Below are 23130 nucleotides of genomic sequence, written 5' to 3'. Positions count from 1 at the left end.
TCTGTCGGCGATGGAGCATCTTTGAGCACATTATCAAGATACTTTATTTCTAACATTTAAGAGCCCAGTTTCATGAACATTCCTTAACTTTAAGCAATCCCTTTACTTAAAATTCTCAATTGATATACATTACAAAAGTTAAGGAAAAACCATAAGTTAAGAAGCCATCCTTAAATTCTGTATTGCTTTCCGATGGAGAATTTTAAGTTCGGGGAATCTTGAGGGAATCTACATAAAACTTGGTCCAGAAATACGCTAGCTTTTGTATATGACAATAGTGGTTGGTTTATATATTGACGTTGTTACATAGTAACTATTATGTGATGTTTCGATGACTAGTACGCCGCGTGCATGTACGCATCAGAAGCCATTGTGTAGTTATGCTGCCTGGTCATTTATTTGATGAGGTCATTAGAATATAGAGAAAAATTTTACTGCTTGTCGGACAGCATTTTATAAATACTCAATAAAAACCATTAGTTAATACTAAATACTTAAAGCATGTGCTATGTAAGATAAGTTAATAATCACAAAATTTAGCCTCAATAGAAACTTCATTTACAGTAAACGGTATGGTACAATCGTATGATATGATTATCATGTTTCTATGGGCTCTATTGCTAAAAGCTTATGTCAAATATGCATTTGCATAAGATGATATAGATCAATATATCTCTATTAATATTGGTTTATTACGAAATTAGGGTAGAGGATAGTTTTGTTTAAAATGATTCAACGATCGAGAATGTCTCTAATCACAATCAAAAATAAATGGAATTGCGAGAATGGACAGGATCCTTACGGAGACGATCGTGTTCAATGAGTTTATTTTTAGAACCGGTACCAACCCATACCCAGATAATCCCATTCAGTTACCAAATAAGGTGATGATTACCAAGCAATCGCCATCATTATCACATTATATATCTTGTATTACCATAGATCTGTACAAGGGTTGTTGACATACGAGAATTTATTTTTTTTGGATTTACACACAAATCTACTGAACAAGTCTGCACAACTACGAGTGTATGTAATACAGTCCTGTTTAAATCATTTGTCATGGCGCCATGCCTGCAAGCGTACTACTTAGGAAAAGAAGCCATGACCATTTGATTTTAATCAGATATCTATATTATTCAAAAAAGTTTTTGTTTTGAATATTTACTCTGCAAATACATGACACTAATTACGTGTTTCATGTACTGTGCGTGTTAGTGGGTAGTATTGGACCCACCTACCGCCAACTCATAAACTATTTCGATTCCGTAGTGTTGGATTACATTATTTTTTTTTCATACAGAAGATACACATGTTTACATATCTGGATATTATTATTACGCTGTAAAAATAAACTCTTTTGTCATGACAAACACACATACATTCGCTTCTTACATGTAAAGAAAATATATATGCACTAATAACGGAAATAAAACAAAAATCTTACCGACTGAATGCGAGACATTATCTACATTGTCTAATCCGCACAGTCACGAAATGATAAATCCAAGCTTATAACAACACTTCTAAATGAAAGCGTGCCATGGATCATCGAAGGTGATCAACTGACCCCATGGTTTCTACTGGCTACTGTGGCACAAAGCTGGACACGTGTATACGTCTAGTGACCATTACTTGGTGAGACTATAAATATTTGTATTACTTGAGAACAGGTCTAAATTGTTTGGAGTCTAAATTTAAGTTATATACATGTACTGCATATAAAGGACATAGCCATTCCGACACAGGTAAGTATTGGTACCGTCCAATACTTTTGCTATTATCAAGTGACGTCTGTGGTAATTGATACTGTCCACATGAGGCTTTGTCATTAAAACCGATCACAATTGGCCAATTACTTTAAATGATTTTCACTTGGGAAGCACAGTGATTTAAGTATTAACTTTCATCTGCATTCACACATCAAAGAATAACGTGTGTTTGACAAAAGTACTGTCAACCTTATATCGATTGATAGGAAATCGAATAAATAGATTTATGCAACACTTTAAAGTTAGATCATGTTGTATTTGGTTGGATATTTTGATCTTATTCTACGTCAAAATAAATACCTAATTGGTGGAGGAATAATTACTTCCGAGCTAAGCATTTAGGTCGATGCAACAGGACAGACAGTTTCATATTTTTCATTAGTTTTAATTTATGGAAACTCATTTGTTTAACCGTCCAGTGTTTGCAGCGGAAGCTCGATTATTCATGGAAAAATGGAGTATGGGGAAAAACATGTCTTTGTTATTAAAGATCTATTGAAAACACTTTGTTTTCATTTCCGACAAAGAAACGTCAGCGTTAGAATGTTGACTATTTCAATGTCAGAATGTCGACTAGCTCAATGTCAGAATGTTGACTATTTCAATGTCAGAATGTCGACTAGCTCAATGTCAGAATGTTGACTATTTCAATGTCAGAATGTCGACTAGCTCAATGTCAGAATGTTGACTATTTCAATGTCAGAATGTCGACTAGCTCAATGTCAGAATGTTGACTATTTTAATGTCAGAATGTCGACTAGCTCAATGTCAGTATGTCGACTATTTCAATGTCAGAATGTCGACTAGCTCAATGTCAGAATGTTGACTATCTTGAGGTAGACCGTCCCTTCTGGTTTCCTCTCAAGGATTTCGTTCATGTTTTCATATTTTGATTTTAGGTATACCCTGATCACAAAAACCAAATAAAAATCAGATGTCACCGGGTTAATATTTCTTCCATGGTTGCTTTAAGATATGTACTAATGACTTAGTCATGTTTTCGTTTTTTCTGAAGCAATGATCTCAAGAAAAATAGATTTTTTAAAGAATTTCCATGAAGATTGGCTAATTTCCAATAAGAAAAGCCAATAAAAAGTATTCACCCGCATTATTTTTTCAAAAGAGACCTATTTGCTTTCTAATACCCCATAAATGTTGGCCTGAAAACGTTAAAGATAGGCGAATCCGTAGCTCTTTTCAACGTTTTATATTATTCATTTACACTTGGTAGCTTTCTGTATTTATTATATTATTGGAGCATAGAAGATTACACAATAATTACATTTCCATTCAAAACACCACTAACTTCCTTCGGCATCCGATACTGTGTAAATGTATTTCTATTCTGCATAACAATAGGTATACAGTTATAATGATAACGGTCATTCATTTTTTAATGACGTGACATTTTTTTTTCATTTTTGGTCCCGGTAAATCCATGTGTTATTCCATCTGATTGTTTAGCGATTCTTGGATTTTACTTCGTGCATAAATCTTCAAAACTATGCTATATTTACGGATTTCCAAACCTTTAGATTGATACACTTCAAGTAAACACTCGGAAAGGGTCTAGACGAAATATTTGTTCGAATGCCGATGTCAGAAGCAAGTTATAATAGAAGGATATGGAAAAATAATACGTTTGCCGGGATCCGGATAGCGACGTCACAAACGTATGACATCACAGAAGGAACGTCTACGTTAATGTCAGAATGTTGACAAGCGCAATGTCACAATGTCGAGTAGCTCAATGCCAGAATGTCGACTAGCCTTAATAAAAACTTTCGAATCGGTACTGTTCGTCTTGACTTCGATTTGCTCTATATTTGAATAATTCATAATATATATATTTTAATTTCATTTCTTCTAATTTAGAAAAACACAGATGCCTTTATAAACTCCGAAATAACAATGACATGGATGATTTGATTTATTTCCATCTTTTAAAATTTCGGACGATTTTATTAGCAAACGCTAGGCCTAGGGAGTGACCTTTTCTCATCTCTAGCGAAACCGCAATCAACAGGTAACTGCTTCAGTTACTGTATTTGACTGTCAGTGCATTGCATTTCGCGGAAATAGGGCATGACCTAATTAAATGTGGCCTAGAGCGTCGTATATTGGATCGACAGGCGAGAATTTCATTTTGACGTCATCACGAACAATGATATGACGTCATTGAATAATAACGTGTCCTCAGTAAGTCGATGATGAATTGATATAATGAATCACAAATTCTTTCATAGAGGTTCTGGCAGCACCCAGTCCAGGTGACGATTATGTTCCTTGTACTTCAATATAAATGTTTCTACTAAATCTGGCCATCGCACCTAAAGGCTAGCCTCAAGCTATATCAGCGAAATAACTTAGCACACGAAAGGATGCCTTTTAGCCAATAATTTGATTGGACAGTCCTAAAGGTCCCAAGGCGGTACGTCATCAAATCCGCATTAAAAACGAAAGGAGTAAAAGGTTCTATATTCTAATTATTTTATGATAGAATGGCGTTAGTTTGGCAACTATTTATTGCAACTATGTAAGTAAAAAGTGCCCCAACTTAATAAATGTTCGATTTAAATGGCTATTTAGATAAATATTCAATTACAATCCTGTCCCAAATGTAGATTAATGCTTTTTAGAAACACATAAAATCTCAGATAGTATGAAACCCAGTTATGATTATGTGTGTTACAGTTGGGGCGGACTTGGTGGAGGGAGCATTTCTCGTATGTATAACAATGAAATGAATTATCATCGCCGCATGAACAGAACGTTTTGGGTTTTATTTGATTTGCAAAAATCAATTTAAAAATTCAAATTTATTAGGATCGGCAATTACCTATTCACTTTTCAAAACAAAATTATCTTCAACTGGGTATCTCCTTTAAGTTCAGTGTAGTCAGTGTTACGTGTCAATGTTCGATAAAGAAAACCATTATCCAGAATACATGTCGAGACCATACACCAAAAGATCCACCTACAGTGTCAAGGAGAGGTAGTTATTTAAGATATTGAATTACTGATTTCTTTATCTAGAACAAAGAACCTCAAAGCTTACCAAATACTTGTAGTCACAGATCGTTGAGATTATAGACACGCTAGCCTGCTCGGGAAAACAATTCAACTCACTGTGGTGGAGATGGACAAACTCAACTGTCATCGCAAAAAACATATCATGATTAATTAATTACCTGATTGTATTATTGAGATTCTGTTTTGTTTCAGAAATAAATATTTTATTGTGATGTTTCGAAAAAAAAAAATTTACACATATATATATATAAATCCCTTAAAGATGCTCCACCGCCGACAGAGCTTAAATGGTTTTCATCTTTTGAACAATAATTGGTGTTTATTCGTGTATCTACATGCCAAACTAACACAAAAATAATATAAAATAATTTAATTCGCCTTTGGTGCATGTGCAATCAGTACTTCATTCCATATAGGATATAGTGACACGGAATTTTTTCGGGATGCAGTTAATTATTTTTCATATTTTGAACTTGAAGTAAAATTAGAAGCTCAAACTTTTCAATGGGGATAATGGTGTAAAGTAAGTAACTTTTGTAACTGAAGAAAAATACTAAATCGCCTGCTGCTGTTTTTGAAAAAAAATACCATTTGTCAGCGGTGGAGCATCTTTAAGTAAAGCGCTAATTGCAGCATTGCTTTTTTTAAATATTTTTTTTTCTTGTTGTGGTTTTCCTATTGATTTCATTTGTTTCCTTTATATTTTATATAACACAACATCGTAATCGTGAATTTAACGATATTTAATTGTATTACTTTTGACTTTTATGAAACTAATTCAAAAAGAGAATATTTTGGGGTGTTTTTAAAGACACAAATGGTCCACCTTTGTAGATTGGATTTTTTAACAACACGATATTGTTCACTATTATCAGTAATGCTCACTTTTTATATATATGCTTAACTACTACATATAACCATAACTCATAATTATAAAGACTAAATAATTCGGTTTGAAATGAAATGCACATTGAGTTTAGTTAATTAGAGTCATTTTTTGTTGAAGAAAAATGGTTATCTTATTGAGACAACCAACAAGACGGGCTAAGGCAAATTTTAGAACATATCTTCGCAGAACGCTAACACAAAAGACGTCCCGCTATAGAGCTGTAGATTAGATATGCTATATGATTAAATTCCTGGTATTGGTTTTTCCAAACATTCTGGTTCGAGTATTGGTCCGTGCCCATAGTAACAGACTATCTACAGACTATGATGATATTTTTGGAGGTTTTCGTAAAGTGAAAATAATGAATAATTGTTTGCAATTTTATTAATTTTAAAACATGTTTGAAAGAAGTTACAAGAACAACACTTAATGAGTTAATGGTTTTCGATTCTATGTTCGCGGTTTCGAAGTTTGTATTTATATTTGTATTTACTTTTGTTATGTTTCTTTTATTTTGACTTCTATTCTCATATTCCCTGTTTCGCAATTACTGTATGCACGTATTCCAATATAACATTTGTAAGCTAAAATATTTTTTTCTGATTCTACAAAGATGAAGTTTGATAATTGCAATATACATGTTATACTGAAAAGGTAAACTACTTTTGCAATATAGCCAAAATAAAACATGTCTTTTAACATTTATATTTTTGCATCTTCGTTGACATTTTAAAATACACAATGAATGTAAAATGCTGCATTTTTTCGTTCATGTAATCGTATTGCTTGCAATTAGATTTTGTTTTCTTTTGGAATGAAATGTCTTATTATAAAATTAATTTTTTTGTATTGCATATAAATATATAAAGATAATGAATGATAAATATCACATCAATTTTCGTGATTTAAAAAAAACTTAATTTTCTCGCTCATTGCTGAGTTTAAGGTGCTTACATCTTTCTTTAGATTATATGTTATTTCATGTTAAACTTCATATGATAATCACTGCTTAAAAAGGACATTGCATTATTCAATGCAAATAACTATAGGCTTAATGTGATTTAAAACAAAACGTATATGGAATCTGGACATAATTCCATTTCACGTTCAAATTGATATTTTAACGATTATAAACTGATACAGCTACTTTTGGAAATCAGACAATGTCACATGCATAAGAATTACTAAATCAAATAATTACAGAATCTTATTCAAAATGCAAACATAGTTCTTACACACCAAAAATACCTCTACCTTCATTTTTCATCCTTGAAATATATATATATATATATATATATAGATGCTTATCAAATACTAGTCGCAGTGTTACGATGCAATGTAGCTTCAAATAGATGATGAGAATATTTCCACTAAACCGCAAACTGACCTAATGATCTGCAGGAGAAAAAATAAAAATAAGCGTTAGGTGACATACCTTTTAGTAATGTTCCCTGGAGATATTCTTGATCTAAGATTATTCTCTCATTGTCCCTATTACAAAATGACGACCACATTACTTAGTCTACGAGCGCTATTACGAAATATCTGTCTGTAATGTCTGTTGATAGTAACGCAAACTTTGCATAACAATGGGCTGTACGTTCAAGTCAAGATTTAACTTGTTCAAATGCAAAGGAAAATGCATAGGAACATGCACAATATTTCACAAGTAATTGCCGTTATCTATAACCCTTAGTGGACAGATGAACGCTATACAAATCTATTTGTATTTACTGATAATCGTTTTGCTTCGTCAAGATAACGACGTGCTGTGTTTCCTGCCAGGTTACTGAAGGTAAACATCTCTGTGTTTGTTAATAAGACAATTGAACATTACTCGATCCTTTCATCATTGTTATAAGTTTTTAGAGAGATGTATTACTTGATTTATGTTTTTCGTTTGTTTTATTGGGGGGTTTCAACAACAAGCAAACAATAGTGTTTATATATATATACATGTTGATTGGGTTACAACCTCCCCAAATAAAAAAACGGCGTTTGTATCAATGGAAAACGTTTTAAGTCGTTTTGACGACAGATTCCCATTGTGAAGAAAATGTATTCGGCTTTGCAGCCCCCCCCCCCCCAAAAAAAAAAAAAAAAAAAAAAAAAAAAAATATCTAACAATTGACCTTTTATTATCAGCAGATGTTATCAGGTTCACTTAATAAAGATTTTTTTAAAATACTAGTCAACGAGCAATTTTCAAGCTTTTACACCCTAGAGACGGTGTTTAATGTTAATGTAAATAATCTTAAGACACTCGCTTAGGGTTAACCACACACATATTGAACAGCGTGCACACGCAAGGCTGTCGGAATATGAAATGCAGGTTGATATTTTTTACGAATTGTACCTGTTGCCTACCGTTATTGACCGAAGTTTTTAGCTATTTATCGTTTCTTTATCGTTTAAATTTTCTTAAACAAGATCAATGAGCTTACAAATCTGAATATCGAAAAACTCTTATGCCTTTTTGCTAATGCATCCCCTCTGACCTAGTGTAGTGCGAAGTCTCCTGTGGCGATATAATTTTGTTGAGAAATGTTAAAGTCAACATAGAAACGGTAATCAAACCCAATGCCAATTATTATTATCGCGATCAGTCAAGAGCAACACGATTAGTTCGTATTGTATTTCATTTATACCGCATTTCAATTACACAAGGGAAAGATAACTCCAGTATTGAATCTCGGTATCTATGAATTGTGTGACCTACGTTTTCAATGTCTTTGGATAGACGCGATGTTAGTCATTAATCCGATCTTGTGTTTTACTTAAAAGACATTTTTTACTAGTTAGTCAATCAGTCAGTTGTTTCAAAAGGGAAAAAAAGTGCTCATTAGAACATTTATGTACATTCGGTCTATTATATTATTTGAGACTATTTGTTACACAGTTTCGCTAAATAATATTAAAATTGTGTTATAATACATACTAGTCATTTAACTTTTGATATTGTTATTCGTAAGTCTTTAATTTATTGTTGTAGCCTTAACTGTGTAGTAATTATATCGATTTACCGTGTGGTGTTAATTGAGTAGTATTTAGGAGACCGGTCCATAAAGGTTTTTGCATGGCTTTTGAATATACGAACGAGCGAAGCGAGGGGGTAAATACGTCTAAAATGACAAGAAATCATTCAATAACTGACTTTCTGCATACTTCTTAACCTCGAATACAACGATAGGTTAGTTGAAAAAACACACATATTTCATCCTATACCCCCGCTCTCCCAATGATCATTATTTTGATTTATCTATACCTATTATGCTTGTGAGTACTTAACAATATTAGGGGTTATTTGCTCAATGTTAATGCATCAGTTTGCCATTGTCCATCGTAATGAGCTTAAGGAGGTTTGTTATAGAGATAAAAAACTATATTTCTGCGAAATGCTACCAAAAAAATAGGGAATATGTATTGTTTGAGTGATTGCAAGAAAAATAAGAAACTGAAAAACGAGGTTACCGGAAACTTTAAATGTAAGTAGGTTTTACTTAAAATTGATTCCATCTGTGTTTTCAATTGATGAATTGCATAATATATATCAATTCCCAGACATCAATTGTTGATATTAAGGTTCTTGAGGAGTTAAAACTTCCTCACAATTCGTTGTGAAAGTAGTATTTATGAAACAAATATCGCACATCTTTCAAAACACCAAAATACGTTTTTGTGTTATTCTTTACGCATGCTTTATCTTGTGTGTCCTAACGTTTCGGGTATTAATGTATTTTTGTAACAGAAGTATTATTGAATTATCTATAATCTTTGCATTGTATCTTCTATAGCTTATTTATTGGCACATGTTGATATTCTTATGTGCTGGCTTTGACAGATAACCGCATATAGCAGGGAACGTAATGAATACTTCGTCAAATTTTGTTTACGTAGCATTGTTTATGTATGTATACGTGGTAGTCATGGTCACACTACGCTACAAACTATTTTAATGTCTTTTCAGTCCAAAATCTCCCACGTGGTGATCACTATTTCCCAATACTGTGTCCACGATAAAAAGCAAATAATTACCAATTGAAGGTTTGTGTAAAGACATTCTATATACAAATTGTTCTAAGTTTAGATATGAATCGCTACGACATTAATTGGAGAATCAGAGGCTGTCCCCAACTGTTCGCAGAAGTTTGATGACAAAGGAGACTCCGACAATTGTACAAATAGATTAGAAAAAAAGACGAGGTGGATTTTAAATTATCTAGCACTGTAATCACTTAATTACTCAAAACGGTCGCGTACGTCGATATCAAATCTATTCAAATATGGAAACCAAATTCCTCATCAATAATATGTATCCATAGTTCTACAATGACATTTTATTCTGAGGATCAATGAGGGAGTTCCATAAACTGAAACGGAGGTCAACGTTAACTATTTGCAGTTACGACATACAGAACAGTCCCCTTTTATCTTTTTGGAAGTGAAGTGTTTATTACAATGCAAACGGCGGAGAACACGTATTTAAATGATCTGCATGCACAGTCCGCTTTACGAAATACCTGTTTTTAAAGTAAACCGTTTGCAGCTTCGAAATAGAGAACATTTCCCATTTGATCTGTTATGAATTTTATTGCAATGCAAACTTTGGATATTACTTATTTTAATGCAGTACAATGTCTATCCACAAATACCATCACTGTTCGCCGTAATATATATAGTTATACCACTATAAAAGGATGTATATATACACTTTATTGACAAAAATGCCAATAAATGAACTGTTTGGTCGAGCGGTCCATAGAACTGTTAAAATCGACTGTGAAATTGACATTTAAAAGTATGATTGTGCTGTTTGACCGGACTGACGTCACAATGGGGTATGACAAAACAGTTATCGACTGGGTTTTTTTCGGCCTTGGGCAACAGTTTGTCCTCGGGTCCAATAAATCATCTGTTTCCCTCAAACCCAGCCAACAATTGTTAACTTTTCAGTTCATCACCTAATTTACGCGTGCGATTAACGTTTCTAGTGTAATACCGTGTATAAATAGATTTCAGAAAACAGTCAAGGTCACGGAGATGAGAAGGTGGGTTTCAACTACGCTTATAAATGTACATATATGTATGTAATTTTCTATCAAAGTGTTCTTGGTTAAATGTATCTTAGCAACATGAAATCTGATGGGATGAAGATATGACTTTATTTCATTTTATTTGTGAATGCTAGTGGTTCACGAAATATGCTACAATTTAAAAGTAATTCACGAGAAACTATTATCAACTATTGCCAAGGAATTATCTTCTTTTAAAGCATTTAATTTATTTTCGTAAGAAAAATCCCTCTAAAGAGATGGCATTTAGGGAGTTTCTGTTTCGATTCGAAGCGATTACATTCAGAATTTTATTGTTTCCTTTCACCGATTTTTACAAAGCTATCACAGAGTTATACATTTCAGTAGCCCAGTATATTTTATTTTGTAGGTGGCGTGCCTGTCGTGTATAAAAAAACAGCGCTAACTCGTTTTTTTCTGTGATGTAAACATTGAATTACAATGTCGATAATTACAGGAATTACTGTTTGTTGTATACACGTATAGCACCGAGTCTAATATATTTCCCGATCTCGTAGAAAGTACTGGGTTCATGCTGTGAATATCAATTCATGAACAAATTGATAATGAAATTCCTTAAAAAATTCGTCATGAAGGTATAAACCTACTTTTGAGTGCTATCGGCAAACCGATATTATTTTTTTTCAATGATCTTTGTTTGATTTAAAAAGCAGGACTAGAGTTTAAATAACAAGTCCAATGCCCATGAAACAGTATATTGCACCCATAGCCAAACCCATTTAATCAGAACACCTGAAAATATGTTTATCTCTGCATATGCACCGGGCTATTACATAGCCTTATTGCTTTACAGGTAGATCAAAAACATTGCACCTATGATGTAAAGACGAGGTTAATTAAATTGATTGTTGAGAAACAATTAAAGCTGCGTTTGTAATAAGATAACATCTTATTGATCGTAGGTTGTTATTTGGTTGGTAACGATTTTTTAATATATTGTTAAAAACAAATGAATACGAGTAATGCTTTGACGTCCTGAATACTCATTGAGGGTTAAACAATACATGCAATAAAAAGGTGAGCTCCAATGGGACTTATTCATGTACCACGTGATACCCGATAACGTTTGTGCAGGACTAGTATCTCCAGTGTTGATGGAACGTAGCTCTTTGCAATCTTCCCGCTGAAATGACATTATCCCGCGATAACGTCATTTGACGTCATTCCATCACCAAAAGAAACAATAGCCCCGCACAAACGTTATCGGGTGTCACGTGGTACGTGAATGAGTCCCATTCCGAGGACAACATGTGTACGATTCACAATCCGATTAGTACAAAGGATCAAAGGCTTTAGTTCCAAAACACAGTTTTTAATCATTCATGTTTGAAATTTGCTCAGGGGTATTTTATGCAACCACAAATTACTTGTAGGCTACAAGTTATGCAGGAATGTAATTATCTAAAATTAATTTAGTGTTGTATATACTAGGTATACAAAATATATTAATTAGGTGAAAATTTAGTCAAAACGTGCATTGAAATATCGATTTACTTTGCAGAAAAGACAATCCAGTTATAATGCAAGTTCGGGTAGTTAGTGTCACTTTTATCATCTACGTAGTTTTTCTCCCCCATCACACATTTGTGGAGCATCTTTTTGTAGTCCTAACACAAACTTGCGCCAGAGGAGTAAAGTAACTCCATTAGCTCGCACAATAGTGAATTTACCTTCTAATATGCATGATTGTTTAAAGTATTATTTTTATTATCTGAGACACAAAATTTGACTCAAAGTTAGCCATCTGTTGCGTTTGTGAACCTACCTCGAGTCCGGCTCCGTTATGGGTTTAGCGTACAGATCAGACCTGCTTTATACGGGAGTTTTTGAGATCCCAAAACGACGTGGGTAAAGTACAAATTTACGATTAGTCCTATCATCCGGTGATTATGACGTTATCATCCGACTTGAGTTTCGTGACTTCAAAATCACCGGAAGGTTGGACTAATCGACGGTAAATTGTACAGTAAGATATCCACGTCGTTTGGGATCTCGAAGCCCGCGTATTGTGAAGCTATACGATCATGAATTCCATCGGTATGTTTATATTTCATAAAAATAGTAGAACAATTGCTTCTTATTTAAAAAAAAATGCTTCGTGGTTTTATGTAAAAATATGTTTTTTAAGTTATTTTGGAATTCATATGTCAGTAACCGATTGTTTTGACTGTCATGATATTAAATAACACACTGGACTGGAAATAAACATTTACATCCGAGGTTTTCTACTTCACTGTTTATGTATGGGAGGTTAGATATGTATCTCGTAAACATTGTTTTTTAATATATGAATACTGACCAATAAAGAAATTATTTAAGAATGGCTTTTAAAAAGTAATTTAGTTTCTATATTTCCTTTGTCATATCAACCTTCTAGCATTACCTGTTCGGCAGGTTTTCATATATATTCCTTTGTATGCTATTTTGCTCACCGATAGACTGACCCTATTAACCCACCATCACTTGTGTATGCTGATTGTTGAAGGACCAGCATACATCAGCAATACAAGGGCAATCTGTGTTTTAATGTTCAAAGACCTATTTACTGCCTGTATTATTTAATGTAAGTCTGTACGCATTAAGTAAGAATAACAAGTTATTGTTAAATACTACCACAACCGTGATATTAACGAATAAAAATAACTCGCCCATTGATTAAATCGATAACGAGGCAACGTACGCAACCGACATCACCTGAACGTTTGAATATCAATCAAACGCTTGTTGTTGGGCAATTACTGAACATCACCAGTTATCGATTCGAATTGATTTCTTTCTCCTGAGGGAAATTAGACAAATGGTGATGCATTATGCGTAAGTGTTGTTCGCTTATAAATGTTGATAATACTATATTATGATGTACACTTGTTCATATATAAAATACACATTTGGCCATTTTTTCAAATAAAATTCATTATATCTAGACAACATTATTAAGCAAAATTTGTTGAGATGCATATGAATTTATGTTCCTGTTCAATGAAGTGTTCAAACAAAAGATTTTGTGAAAGGAAGTAATAAAAGATCAATTCGATATCAAATGAGTTCATTAATGCCATATACGATGATATATCTAATTTCATTTAAATATCATTGTCCATTATCTTTGGGACTAAAGAAGCCATTTCGTTATAAACATATTTACACAATACACATGTTGCAGACATAGGAAACTTGATTGGAAACAAAAATATTACTACATTACACATTTTTCCATACCCCGATGAAATTTAAAAAAACAGTGACACCAATGCTCAAGTATAATTAATCATGTATATTACATATCTTGGTTTCTAAACGGACTTGTTCGCCTATCATTACCTTTCTTCCGAACCACAAATAAGCATACTAAGTACATTATCGAAAGTTCGTCATCATTACTAAAGCATCGATAAGATCACTAACAATACAAAAATCACGAGACCTAAACATTTTAAGTGAAACGACAATAACGTACTGTGAAAACGTTATTTTTGTAGGGTTGTAAGCTACCTGGTTTAGTATTTTTATCAAAATCAAAGAATGTACATCTCCTTGTAACGTCAGGTTAGTTTACGCGTTAACAGGCTGCATAAAGTCTACTCAGGGAGTACAATTACAAGATCAAAGACAAGTATTGTAATAAATCATTTCACAGTAAATGGAAAAGGCGAAAACTCAGCCACATCGATTTGTTTAATGCTGAGCTGAATATGACATCCGTGATGTGCACTTAAACCTAATCAATGTATCTACTTCCTAGTATGCTATACCGTAAACATCTTTGACTCCTTTGCCAAGAAGATTTAGATCATTACTCGCCTGTACTCTAAATAATTGAACTGTTTTCTGACATGTTCGCACTACCCCAGTGTACCATTTTTTCACCTGCTATTGATCGTTGAAGGTATCAAAGCGGTATACTCTCCAACCCAACGAGAATAAGATTTATGACAACACACATAGTACGATCGTGTAAGGAACTCTCTCCCTCTCTCTCTACTTTTTATCAATATATGTTGGTGTGATTTTGTGTTTGTCTGTGTATAGATTCTCTATCTGTTGTAGGACAACAGCTGTTACTGACGCCAATCGTCACTGTACATCAGTTCAGTTTATTTTCTATCTGTTGTAGGACGGCAGCTGTTACTGACACTAATCGTCACGGTACAACAGTTTAGTTCCACGTTACAACATATTTACGAATTCATAAATTCGCAATAAAACGCGTTTACTGAATACTTTACATTCATGTAACATTTTACACAGAAGCACGTCGACTTGGCGTACGATGCGGCATGTCCGTGTTTACACTGCCGTCCAAACCGGAACAACCAAAAGTAGGCAGCGCCGCCCGACGGCTAACGGCGTCAAATAAAGGGGCGTAATGCGGTAGGTTTCCATGATTCGCGTTCAAGCTCCCCCGTGAAATTAGGCAAAAAGTTATATCTCACGAAAAAGGAGTGGTTTATTGTATACTGTGGACGATGTTGAATGCTTTTTCGTTTATTAAGGGAAACAACCAATCAAACATCAGTCCTGCAATAACCTTTCATTCAATATATGGTAAAATTGTAAAATGTGACGTCATTGGTTTGATATCTAAATCATCAACAGCACGAGACTTAATTTCGTGACCAGTTTTCATCTAGGTCGACACCGGTGGCATGTGTAGAGTACGTGTGTAATATGCTGTCTACCTGTAGTAACGTGAACCCATACCTGGACATTAGTGCAAAGTCATTAGGTAGCACCGCCGACGGTCGACCCACGCAATAATATTATGATGTAAATCATGCACAAATTGGAATTCATGAAGATGTTATACAGTGAGGTGACACTGGCGTGATATGAGCATTGTCCGATAGTATGCTATGTACAAATATACACACCACACATCGTGTTTATATTATTGATTTATGCATTGTATCCAGTAAGCCTCCCAACAAGGCCATTGGATCAGTTTCACCTGGTGGCTGTTGCATGCTATCTTATTATGAATAATAATTTCCTAGTCACTAAGGGTTCTCAGCAATGTGTATACAGCATTCTGATTGATATATCCGGAGTATCGATTGAAAATATAATACTTGAAACAATATCGTGTTTCTTTTTATGCTTTATTCATGTGTTTTTTCTCCTCAATTGGAAAGCAACAAAGGCGGGCAACTATCCATTGACCCTAACAATGGTAAAACAAAATTTTATAAAAGCAACTGTCACCGAAAAAAAGATACTTCTGAGATACATTTCACTGTTTTTTTCTCGTATTTTTTTTATATATGACAATGATGTGATATGTTCTAGATAACAACCCCTCAACCATATCAATTAGGTGCTGACGACTGATCAGTGTGTTCTCCAACGCCCAACCTTTTATTGAGATGCCAAATAAGCAAAGTATACCATCCTTTGTTTAATGCAATGGATTGCCTATACAATCGAATAACCCTTTAGTCGATATATCCACCGTTTGTGAGAAGTTGCAGATGATCTGCATTAATTTATTGTTCCATTATCAATGTGTATCAATGTGTATCACTCGTTACGAATACCATGACAGATCCGGTATTTGCTATGTCTTCTAGAAACACCATGACCGGTAGTGTCTGATAACAATGATTAGACACTAAGTGATCAAAGAGGAATACTATCTGGATGTTAAAAGGCAAAACCATCGGGAATGATGAAAAGCGAAATCATCGGGAAAGTCGATGTTACTGTAATCTTAACTTAAATCGATAAAAACAATATGATGAAATCAGCATAAATGTACTAAGTGAACATATTCCCAGGTGTTTTTTTCTGTCGCCATGCCGCCGTAACGTCAAGAGCTATATCGTGCTCTTATAATGGGAATTGAGTGACGATCAATACAAATATCCGTATAGTAGATCAATCAGTATTGTCTAGGAATTATCGAAAATATTATGTTAAGCGTTGCCAAGACACAATCTAACGTACAGTGAACGGAGAAACCGTCAATGAAACCGGAGCTAAAAAAAGACTGTGTATGCATTTAACATTGAAGTGAACATACAGTATTTAAAGCTATTATAATTGACGAACTTTGATGAAATGTTTTAAGGTACAATGTATTTATCGAATAATATGACAATGTGAAAAGGCATTTTGTAGTCATGTCATAAAATAAAGACCTTTCATTAAGATAGCTTTTATTTTCAGGTCATTTTCGTCAAACTCAAGATTGAAATTTTGTCACGTCGGACAGAGGAGTGAACGGAGTAATTGGGAATATGTGTTCAACGTTTTAGTTATTAAATCCAACATTTGTGTAATAACTTGTAATTGACTTGTTTGAAACACATACTGTAGCTATTATAGGTATATTAAATGCTGGTAAATCGACCAGAGTGAATCGTCATCATAAACGAGAAACAGGAATGTGTGCATTTACTTCGGTGTATATGAATAAAAACAAATTCCAAGAATTTCACCCTGTAAATAAAACCAATGCTTAAAGCAATTGTCTGGCCCCAAATCGACCTGATTGTCTACACAGATAACGACCTGATCGATAGAATCGGTATCAACCTGCTAACAAGGAGAAATCAAATTGAACCATACGAACACATTATATCGCCTCTGGGTAAATACAGAGATATCGGGTATCTAACTGATCTCGTCATTTACAGTGAGGGAAAATCGAGAAGTGACATTGTTTACACCAGGAATCGTGTTTCCACCAGGGAATGTGTTTACACCAGGCATCGTGCTTTCCAGTATGTATATCGTGCATTAGTTTCCGTGATAACTATTGCATGCACTGACTCATTGTTATAATAGTTAATGGCCCTACAACATGATTTAAAAATCGAGCACAAGCGTGATTTGTTTCGATCATACATTTATAAATATCGTACGGCGCATGTGCAATGACACTATTATTACGTCACAGGTAATTTTGACGTCATAATCAATATGTAACGTCAGTAATTTGTCTCATTAGATCCAAACACTATTTCGTATGTTTAATGAAGAAACAAATAAATGTTTAACATATATGTCATAAAGGAATTTTATTTCGAGGATACGTCGTAAGAACCATCTAGCGCGTTTAACTATTCGATATGTCACTCCCGAAAATGCTCACTAAATTTCAAAATAATAAATTCGTTTAGGTTTAATAAATTGCACATCAAATACTCAATTATCTAAGATATTTTACACATGTAGACCCAAAATGTCAGTAGAAATGTGTGATTGATCGCATTAATATTTGCGTGTTACATATATATTATTATTGGAGTATTTATCCATGTGCTGTTGATAGAAACATGTTTTTAGATATTACCTGTGTACCTGTAAAGTGCTGTACTTTTACATTATTAAATCTCACTTCCTTATCCCACGAAATGACGTATTTCTCACCTATACCGGCATATAACTTTAAGTACACTTCATATTGTCGACAATAAAAACATAGCACATTCATACCTAGATGTCCGAAAAAAGACTAGAGCGTTAGTGATCATGTCACTGTCAGATGTAGAATTGACGTTTTACATTTCTGAGAAAATTTTATACTGACGCGGGAAGTTGTTTAGTAATAGTAAAATTCTTGGGGAATGGTGTCTATTATACCTATTATACTATTATACCCTATATGTATAGCTGATTTTGCATGTCTATAAAGCATGGTCTGAAATCTTAAGGAAACATTACGTGCTTGGATATGCAACCTGTTTTTAAAAAAGAATAAGTCGACCAGGGTAACAATGTCAATTAATTGAAACATAAGGTACATCTGCATGTTTACAAATCACTTCCTTTATGCAGTTGTTCGTCATGTATGCATGGTGACTATCCATGAGTCTTACCGTTGATTCATATCTACTGCGTTTATTTCCAGGAAAACATATTTGCTTACATATTTTGTCCATGATGCATGCACACTTGTGATCAATTTCGTTAAACACCAAATAATTGAATTACAGCCACGTAGGATTTAGCATGGTATGAAATCTTAAGGGAACATTACGTGCTTGTGGGTCATGTACACATATCATATCGATATGCAACTTGTTTTTAAAGACATTACGTCGACCAGGGTAACAATGTCAATTAAATGCAACATAATTTACATCTAGTGTTTACTGTAAAAACGACAGAAAAGCTGGACCTATGTTATAGACGAATGAACACACAATGAATATATTACTGTCGTCACATCATAGTTATTTCTCGAATAGTAATAATATTATGATATCTTTCACAGCCTATTTATTAATGGATCGCACTTATCTGACAGTGTTAGTGAAATGATAATTATGGATAATGAAGACATATATCTTATCTGAGTCGCTTTCAGGCAAAATTTTGAAATAATATCACTTCACTCCATCGGAGAAGGTTTGTGTGCAGAGTCATGTTACAATGAATGCTCCAATTTATGACCGATTCACAATCAATGATTTGTATTCTTAGAAACTGTACAGATTAATCACTTACATGATGTAAGTCATCAATATTTCATAATAAAGAATAATATTCCATTTTAAGATTTCCAAAACACGATATGTTTGTCCGTTCTGCATCGTTATGTTCAATAAACAAATCTGAATTCCTAGTGATCGCATGATCACGCCTTTGAAACGATTACAAATAGCAACATCAATATCTACCCCACCAAAAGAGGGCAATTACCTTCTCACAGCAGATCACTAATCGATAAGCACAGTTTTTTTGTCAATAATGAAAACGAGTTTAAAATCACAGCGTCGGTAGTCGCATCTATTTCAATGACGTTAGCGATTCTTGTGTAATTTACAATGTATATACAACCGAGTTATAGTTCGGATTTCAACCAAAATCAGAATTATTTTAATAATCTGACAAATGAACTACACCCATTCCATTTAATTAGGATACTTTTTCATGATGTTTGTCTCGAATGATCGTTTCAAAGAGCTCGAAAATTAAATTAAAGATATTCTTACGATATGCAACATCCCCTTTTCATAGTTTCTGCATGATTGGTTTATTAATATTGGAAAGCTAAATATGTGCACATAGATGTAAATAAGGTACGACGTTCTTCAGTTTACGTGTCGGTCCAAAACAGTCATTCACCAACAAAAAACGTCGTTGGCATTTCAACCCTGTGTGTTGAAAATAGAAACTTATCATATTTTGTAAAACTGATAAAATATCATCTTCCAATATAGACAAAGACTGTTTACATAATTCAAGACCCTGTGGATGATGTACGTCACCGCGGGGTTTAAATGCCTTGCTATAGGCTATCGGTTACATTGTTTCCATGGTCTATAAACAAACGATACATTGGTGATATACTCCGCAGTTTAGAAAGCATTTAAAAACAGACAAAAACGATATTTTGAATAAATTAATAATTCAGATGCAAGGTATCATATATATCCGCTTAAAAACATACATATAGTTTATATTTGATACCCGAGGTTTAACGCAACACATTTTATATGTACCGTATTGTATTGAAATCACCATGACCAGACTACTCTATCAGTTAGGTGTAATATTACAAATTTATGCATATATTGATAAAAATAACAATTCATTTGTGGTAACATTTGCTTCCCAGTTTTGGGGTTGTTTTTTTCTATTTTTTTTTTGTGTGACCATATTTACCATGTTATATGTTGCTGTTGAATTGCTAAGTTGTTACAAATAGTTTGAAAAAAAATGTTTGATTTAACAAGTTACACATTTATTGCGAAACGACACATGTAGAAAATTCCCGGACTTTGTATGTGAGTATGTTTTACCAATCAAATATGTCAAGGTCTTCGGATTAGGTTCGGAGTTTTTCGCGATCATAGAGGGTTAGACGATTAATGGTGATTTGGCTGTTAAGAATAAGGGGTTATATACATATAGTTTTAATCTTTGTCCCTTACTAATCTTTTAAGCACAGCTACAATGTACTGTATAAGCAAAACGTTAAATGCGCCCAATGATATCTACAGTAGATATATCTGATGGGCAAAATGGAACCCTAACGGATCAAGCAGCAACTTTATTTATTTATCTATTTATTTTGTAAAAAGTGTCATCAAATACGAACCTATTTGCCTCTACCTATAAAAAGAAAATGAAATTTAACAAGGTGAAACGACATACAATGCATTGATATTTACTTCGCGCTTACAACTTAGTAACAGTTCCCCGCTGATACCCACTCAACCAAAACATTAAAAGGAAATTAGACAGATTCTTGTTCTTGTATCTGTCTATGTTCATTTCATTCCGATTCACACAAACCGGCTACTAAAGGTTACGCAATATCGTGTGTGACTGTAATTTAACACATTTGTGAGGAGTTGGTCTTATTCCTTCTGTTGACGCTTTAAATGGCCTTTCCTGTCTACAAAGCTATCCAGTATAGGTCCTTTAGTACATTCCGTCGTGTGTTTGATACCATTACGATTTACACACCAGTATTGCGGATGACTACGTATATAATGTGCTCTAAGCTAATGACCTTCCGATGTTGACCCGCGTTTTGGAAGACTACTCTCTTGTACATCTCTATTGTATAAAATACGTCTTGTCAGCTGTTTGAATAAGGCCATTGCGCATGTATAGACAAATAGTATACTTAAAGGACATTTAAAAATGTATATTCTTATGCGACATAGCGGATACATACAAAACAGGTAATCAACCAAGTTATGATATCTATCACAGAAGCTAGAGTATAAAAAGAGATAGAGGGGGAAACACCACATATATTGTATGCATGTGACATTAAAAAGCTATACTGTATAAGTAAATTAAATTAAGCTGTTGAACTATAAAAAATGTAATTTAACAAAGTTATATGGTTCACTAGTTATAGAAGTAAAACAGAGTACGAATCAGTACGTTATAGACTATTGTATCATCAGAAATAAATTTTAATGAAGAATATTACAAATCACACACCCTTCGACATTTAACGTTAAAACTGTAAATAAGCATCATTCAAAAGTATTAAGATTTGCTTTGACACAGTAACGAGGAGATAGACTCGGTGTTTCCATCACACTATTGTGACGCGTCGATACTGCCATTATAACAACTGAACGCCATAATACCCAAACGTACCCTATCAACTCGTCATGTATCTGTCATTTGGCATCTCAAAAAGTTGACCTTTTATAAAATAATTATGTTATCTAATCAAATAATTATAGATAATGACTTTTATTTGGTTAATATAATGTTAAGTTACACTCATTTATACGCCCTCGGTCATTATTAGTTATACCAGGATAATATAACACCACATGGACCTCAATAAAGGTATAAGAATAATGAGTATATAAATCGGGGTGATTATTCGTTGATTGTGTTTCTTATCATTGGATAGGTTTTCAGTCATTATAATGTCTCATGGTAAGATATTATCCTATAGATTTCATTAAATTATCATAGGAGAAAAAAAAATCATCTGGCAAATTCTAACGTGTATTCCGCCGATACGATAACACAGGTTAAATATATGTAGAATAGAGAATAGAAGTGGGATATTAATTTACTACAGCAGCGATTAAAACTTCAATACAGACCTAAAGAAATTTAAATTTCAATGACCACAGTCGTGACGAATAACAAATGGATTAGCCTCACACGGCACGTCTACAATTGTATAAAATATGCCGATGATAAAATAGCATAATTTACCCACACATTTCCTCGGCTATATTTATTTTGACAGGAGTAAGTGTTGACTGCGATTAGTATCAGACATGCGAGTGACCAGATAGGGTTCTACTTAACTGACCACTGCCACACGTTGGTGTAAACCTCAGAATGTTCCATAATAAAACAAATGGTTTGCTTAAAATATCAAGTGTTATTGAGTTGTTGAAATAATAATTTTGGATTTAAGTTATAAAATATTAAGTGCAATGCTAGCAAAACGATACAGATGCGTTCATTAAGCCATAAAATGAAACCCTAATGAATAACTACGTTAAAGTTATTAATTAGTATATATAGTCCTAAAATATATACCATTAAAAATACATAGCTGGTGATTTCCTCGGGGATGACGAATTCGTGGTCAGCATGTTAGATGTAGCCTTATTTAATAGCTGGATGATTACAAAGTAATGTCTTTAAAGGTTAATAATTTTCAGACTGACATTTGTATAACCTCAGATATAACTGCAGACGACATAGGTGTTTAAAGATTACAACTGAATAAGGGAAGGATCGAACGTTCGTGTCTGTATTTCTCTGATTTTCCCAACCGGGAATGAATGATATATCGGCGTACAGTAGCATATCTCAGCAAGTGCTCCAATAGGTTGAATACAGGTTAATCCATACATTTGGCTATAAGCTTTTCATAAACCAGATTAACTTCTATTGA

At 33.7% G+C, this 23130-nt stretch overlaps 1 protein-coding gene across 5 annotated transcripts in view; it reads right to left on the bottom strand.

Annotated features, from left to right (window-relative positions):
- The window catches only part of LOC138306687 (beta-1,3-galactosyltransferase brn-like), a 67849-nt gene that overhangs the window by 22520 nt on the left and 22199 nt on the right, over positions 1–23130 (bottom strand). The window contains exons 1-2 of one of the 5 annotated variants that reach the window (XM_069247138.1): positions 7130–7261; positions 4831–4925 (exon numbers count right to left, since the gene is read on the bottom strand). The exons of 2 other annotated variants lie outside the window; for them this stretch is intronic. The gene's annotated coding sequence lies outside the window, so the exon portion shown is untranslated. Of the gene's footprint in view, positions 1–1447; positions 1699–4830; positions 4926–7129; positions 7342–23130 lie in introns of those variants that run through there. 2 more of the 5 variants (XM_069247137.1, XM_069247139.1) reach the window with 2 other exon arrangements.

Source organism: Argopecten irradians, chromosome 13, assembly GCF_041381155.1.
Source record: "Argopecten irradians isolate NY chromosome 13, Ai_NY, whole genome shotgun sequence".
Lineage (NCBI taxonomy): Eukaryota > Metazoa > Mollusca > Bivalvia > Pectinida > Pectinidae > Argopecten > Argopecten irradians.
The sequence above is the reverse complement of the archived record's forward strand: the minus strand, read 5'-3'. Positions and strand labels throughout refer to the sequence as shown.